The sequence below is a fragment of the Cynara cardunculus genome, assembly GCF_001531365.2.
Source record: "Cynara cardunculus var. scolymus isolate 2C chromosome LG 5, CcrdV1, whole genome shotgun sequence".
Taxonomy (NCBI): Eukaryota; Viridiplantae; Streptophyta; class Magnoliopsida; order Asterales; family Asteraceae; genus Cynara; species Cynara cardunculus.
The window spans coordinates 13,859,800-13,866,397 of NC_037532.1; positions in this window are offsets into that span (position 1 = coordinate 13,859,800).

Here is a 6,598-nt window from a genome sequence, read left to right on the forward strand (position 1 = left end):
TACATCGATAATGCATTAATATGCATATTATCATTTCCATCCATAAGTTTTTTTCTTGATTCCTATGTCATTTCACGTTTGAGTGATGTGCTTAATGTGATAATCTGGATTTCAGAAAACATTAGTTGAGGTAACTTTTATGTGATTATATGTGAATTGTGATAACATGCATGTTTTTACTTGAGTGACTGCATGGAACACATGTATATATATATATATATATATGTGTGTGTGTGTGTGTGTGTACGAATAAGTTCCTGTACATACGTGGGAGATGTTAAATTATATGGTGTTGGTCCCGTTAGGGTGCGTTTGGTATGCAGACTACGTGGGACGGGACGGGACAAAATAAATAGTCCCATGTTTGGCATGCCATGGACAAAAAAAACATGGAACAAGGTGGAACTATTTTTAATTTTAGTGGGACAAATCTTGATATTTCTTGTTCCACCAAAAAAGATGGAACAACATGGGACTAAAGTTAAAATGACAATATTTTGATTGATTTGTTGTCATTTTACAATCATTATATGATATAAAATAACATTGAACAACATTTAGGGGTAATATGGTCATTTGAATAGTTTTGTCCTGTCATGTCCTAGTCGTACCAAACATATGACAGATAATTAGTCCTGTCCTGTCCTGTCCTGTCCCGTCATGTCCCATCCAGTCTGCGTACCAAACACTATCTTAGGGTCTACAAGATGTGTATAACAGTTTGTAGAGGGGGGATGAATACAAACACAGAATTTTCAAATTTAAAATATATATTTATAAGAGAAGATCAATACAGATTTTACAAGATTGTTTGCGTAATGAGCCATTTTCTCCATTTTTGTTATAGCTATTGCAGCTGCTGAAGCCGCTATTGGACTAGACAAAACCTATCTAAACAATCTAAAGTTTACACACTAAATCTTAGAAAATAAAGAAAAGATTTTTTGCTAAAGAAATAGAAGAAAGTAAGTTATATTTGGGAGACAACTTGTTTAGAATACAATAAAAGAGATTCTAACTTGCTCTTGAAGATGAGCATATTTGTTCTTAGACGTGTGTGTTTTTTTACTTAAGCGTAAGTAAGCTCAGATTAAGGGTTAAGAATATCTCTGCATGGAGATAGAACACATATATTTATACCCGTTACATTAAATGCACATTTAATGCGACATGGTAGGGTTAGAACGTGTGTCAAGCCTTAAGAGAAAGGTTTGTCCTTTGCTACAGTGAATAGTACAAAAGCCTATTCATGAGCAAACATCCTTTCATAAAGTTGGTGGGTAATATATTCAACTAATCGGCTCCTAACGTTTAGAAAGGGTATGGGTTTGTCCTTTGTGTGTGTAAGGACAAGACAATAAAATCGTGCTCGACAAGCTTCTTTTGATCGTTGAATGCTGGAATAACCTGAAATGCTGGAATAACCTGAAGGTCTCTTCAGCATTCACTGAGGCTTAGGCAGTCTTCATACATAAGTAGACAAGGTTGTAATCACTAAATACCACTTTAGATCACGTACTCTCCAGTCTCTAATCTTCAGTTTCAGTCTTTGACTTTCGCTGAAGGTTCTTTGGTGTGAGTGTTGTCTTCTTGAAGTATCGTTGTCGCTGATTGGATTTACAATACAAGTTCTTCAGTGATCACTGAACAAACTCAGTGATGATCGCTGGAACTGAAAAACAGAAACGTAAATACTTCACATATGATAAAAGGGATTATCATCAAACCAAATGAGAGAGAGGATCAACATATGGGTGTATGTGCATATGATAATATGCTTATGTGAAAAAAATATTATTAAAATATGAAGATGCGCAATCTTCATGTTTAAGAAAAGGGGTTTAAAATATAATAAAACCCACCGCCCAAAGGAGTTTTATATTAAAAACTCATCCACCGCCTTTGTTAATATACATATATAAAGAAGATAAAGTTAAAAACTTTATCTTATTTTACTTTTGAGGGATCCCTGTAAGAAAGAAAAAGTGTGTGAGTGTGGCGGTGAAAGTTTTCTTGAAAAGAAATCTTACACATAAGTGATTTGAGGAATCTGGGTCTAGTTGAAGAAGTTGTTGTGTGATTTAAATCTTCAAATATGTGCTTATAAAGGTGAGTTTTTGTTACTTAATCATTTGAATAATGTTATTTGAAATACTTGATTTCGAATTGACCGATTTTGAAAAAGAATGGTATGAACTGTTTTTGGACAGTTTAAATTGAGTTTTATGAATCTGGATTGTGGAAACTGTTTTTGGAAAATAAAGAAGATTTTGCTTCTTTAAAGCAGTTGTGGATGATATCCTATTATAAGGATTTAAGGAGATTTTGAGTTTGGAAATAATATTGAACGAACTGATTAGTTCTTGAGTTTCAAAATTTGCGATAAAAGTGTTTTGGAACCATTATTGGTTAAAAACTATAGAGTACATTCTTTCAAGACGGTTATGACTTCGGTCTGTCTTCGTTTGGAATTAATCTATAGATTTTGGTGGTTAAAACTATGGAGGATGTTCCTTCAAGATGGTTGTGACTTCGGTCTGTCTTCGTTTGGAACTAATCTATAGATTTTGATGAGGAAGTAAGGGTGGCATATCAAGAAGAGGTGTACATGGGATAAGGGTGGCATATCAAGGAGAGGTGTACCTTCGGTTATAAGGATGGCATATCAAGGAGAGGTGTACATTTGGATATAAGGGTGGCATTTGTATGTATGATTATTATAGCTCTTGTTATTATGTCTATTAAGGTTGCAATAGTTTTAAGTTCTTACTTCTTTGTGATTTGAGGACTCATGAATGTTGCTCTTATTAGAAATGATAGTGTTGATGTTATTGAGAAGGGGAAAACTTGGCTTATGGCCAATGGTTTTGGACAAATTATGCTTTTGGATTAAGTGTTTGATTTATGAGGAACCAGAGAAGCTCTGGTTGTACCATGAAAGGAACCAGAGAGGCTCTGGTTGTTCCTTATAATAGAACCAAAAGGTTCTGGATAATGGAATTGATTATGATACAAGTCTTTTACAAATCTTTTACTTAAAACAAGAGGCTCTGTATCTATTAGATATGAGCTCTGTGTCAAGATTAAGTTTTAAAAAGATGTTCATAAGATTTTATGCTATTAATTTAACTTAGAAACTTTTTATACAAAGAAGAACGAACCAGAGGGGCTCTGGTTGGTATTCATGTTGAACCAGAGGGCCTCTGGTTGGTCATGAGTTTTGAGCCAGAGGCTCTGGTCAAACTTGAGCCTTTTTATTGTATACTTTCATACTTGGGAAAAACTATTTTTATTTATACTCTGTATTTATAAAGATTAACTTAAGAGGAGCTCTGGTTGGTATCACCAGAAGCTCTAATAGAGGAACCAGAGGGGCTCTGGTCCTGTTGTCTTATAAAAATGTTTCTTTTTCTAAGTCTGGTCCTTGGAACCAGAGGATCGATGAACTGTATAAATTATGAATTTATATTCCATTATGTGAAATGGTCCTGTTTCTTTATAAATATTTTCTATTGTCTGGTCCTTGGAATCGGAGGACCGATGAACTAAAACTGAATATGGATTTATATTCCATTATGTGAAATGGTCCTGTTTCTTTATAAATATTTTCTATTGTCTGGTCCTTGGAATCGGAGGACCGATGAACTAAAACTGAATATGGATTTATATTCCATTATGTGAAATGATTGATTTAAATAATGTTTTGGTATTTTCACCCTGCAATTACATGGAAAAAAGGATCTCACTAAACCTTCAGGTCTAACCCTCATTTTGTGTTTCAAATATGTATTGTAGGAACAACAGAATATAACGATAGTAAAGGAAAAGAAAAATTATGGTTTATTTTCCTATAGCTATGTGAAGATCAATCTGTGGATGTGTTTTGAATTTAAATGTTATGTACTACAAGAACATGTATTTCAGAATTTTTGGGTTGTGTATTTTGTAATATAGTTTCTTGTACTTTGAACCTTTGTGGGATTTAACATGTACTTCTCTGAATGAATTATATGTTATATGCAATGTGAGATATGGGGTGTTACACTTAAAGATCACATTATTATGTTTATTGTTGACTTTGACCAAGTCATTAGTCGACTACCAACCCTTGAGTTATTTCAGCATTTCACCAGATTCATATTCGAATTCATCCATGTGCAACCATAGAAATTAACTTAATCCATGTTACTGAATTGATAGACTATTCATGATTAATGGTACTTAACTCATGACGAATAACTTGTTACTGTATGGGATCGACACATATGGTGAGCTCTCCTTTATCCACCGCTTCACAGCGAAACTTAGATCTTCAATCGGAGATACCATATATATATATATATATATATATATTATGTTATGTCTTAAAAAATGTCGCGTATTCGCTATGACATATAAAGATTGAGGCTTGACCTCACTACCACGTCATACCTTACGCCATTTAGAACCACGATATATATATAGATCTGTCATATGTGTATATAGATCTGTCTTTTCTATCTAATATTCAATGAGATAATGATATTAAAAAAATTTCATTCATATTAGAAGAAAATTCATATGTATATTAAATTATATAAAATGTCTATGATCAAATATTCAAAACAGAACTTGGAAGGATTTTACAATTATGTTTTAACTGAGAGTATGTTACGTGTGAATCAATAGAATTGTAACTAATGTGATTAAGTAATCTGTAAAAGTATATAATCTAAAGTAGAAAGTGGAAAAACAAAAAAGCTAAAGAAATTTAGCAAAAATGAAAATAGACGTGTCTCGTAAACAACGCACGTCTATGCGCCATGATATGAGTCACGCCTTACACAAACGTTATAGGTCTTATTGTCACGCATCTTATGTCATGGTGTGCTTTTTCGAACCCTAATATATATATATATATATATATATATATATATACTAGTTGTGTACCCGCGCAATGCGACGGGAGCCATGAATTTTAACGATTTTGAAGTTCCACTGGTTTTATAAGATAAGATTTAACGATGATATAGGTTACACTTGGTCTTTACATATTAATACAATTTGAATGAATAAGAGTTATGGTTCTAATTACAGACTATCAATGAAAAAAATTATATGACAGTTTAAAATCCAATATATTTAAAATCCAATATATATTTAAAATCCAACATATTTAAACGATTCCACAAATATATTCGATTTACACCAAGAGCAAAGAACCAAGAAACTTGAGTTTAAAGATAAACACTCAAAACAAATAAAGAAAACTACAAATTTGACAGACCATAAGCCATGAAAAGACAAAAAAAATATGTGTTTTTGAATAAAATTTCAACTGCTTACCCTCTTTCTTGTCCAAAACCTCATATTAAAGTTGAATTAATACATGTGTATATATATTTCAAAATAAAACCCACGAACATATTAATTTAAAACATATTATACAGTGCAATTTGGGCAGCCTAACCCCAAAATATATAGTATATATATAAATAAATAACTATAAAAGTATAAATAGTAAATATTAAAAATATTTTTCATTATATATAATATATAATAATATAATTAAGTCAAAAACTATTCAATATTGGACTCATTTCGAAGGTATTAACGAGATAATTATAATGGTGTAACTTATTAAAATAAAAATGTATTTTTTAAACATGTTTTAATTGATATACGATTATGTATGTTAATTTGATAAAAGGTTTAAAATGAAACATTTAAAAATAAAGAACGTAAAGTAAATTAATTAATTAATTATAGGAATATAAAGTGTAAATTTAAAATTATAATTTAAAAAAAAATCTTTTGTGAAAGGATGAGTGTATGTGAGGGGGTGAGTGTATATGAGGAGATGAGGGGGTGAAAAAGTTAATATAAAGGGTATTTTGGTCATTTAGAATTTTAAGACTTTAAGACTTTTGCTAAATTTGCTTAATAAGATAATATATATATATATAGAGAGAGAGAGAGAGAGGAGCGATCAAATGAAAATCACTGCAATTTGTAAAAACCGTAAAAACTACTCTCATCCATCGTTAATCTTATGAAATATTTTCATGAAATTGTTAATCTTGTGAAATTGTTTCGTATAATACTTTTTTTGATGAAGTTGTTTCATATGTGGTTATGAAAATGTTTCATATACTAATTAATGAAATTTTAATGAAACTGTTTCATATATTTCTCTAAAATTAAAATAATAAAGATGATAACATCCATGATTAATACCCTCTACAATAAAAATGGTTAATCAACATCTCATAATTACAAAAAAAATGAACAAAATGAAAAATTATGATTGGTTGAATGAGGTTTTCACAGTTTACAAATTGAGTGGTTTTTATTTGAACCCACCCCTATATATATATATATATATATATATATACATATATACATATATCCAATTTGTACAAACCGTGCAAAACACCCTCATCCGTCGATTTCATTGTTTAATCTTATGAAATTTTTTCATGAAATTGTTTAATCTTGTGAAATTGTTTCATATAATTTTTTTTGTTATAACCAGGTTTGAGACAACCTGAGTTGAGGTAATTTATACATGTTTATTATGTGAATTACGTGAAATATGCATATCTAAGTAGAAATGCAT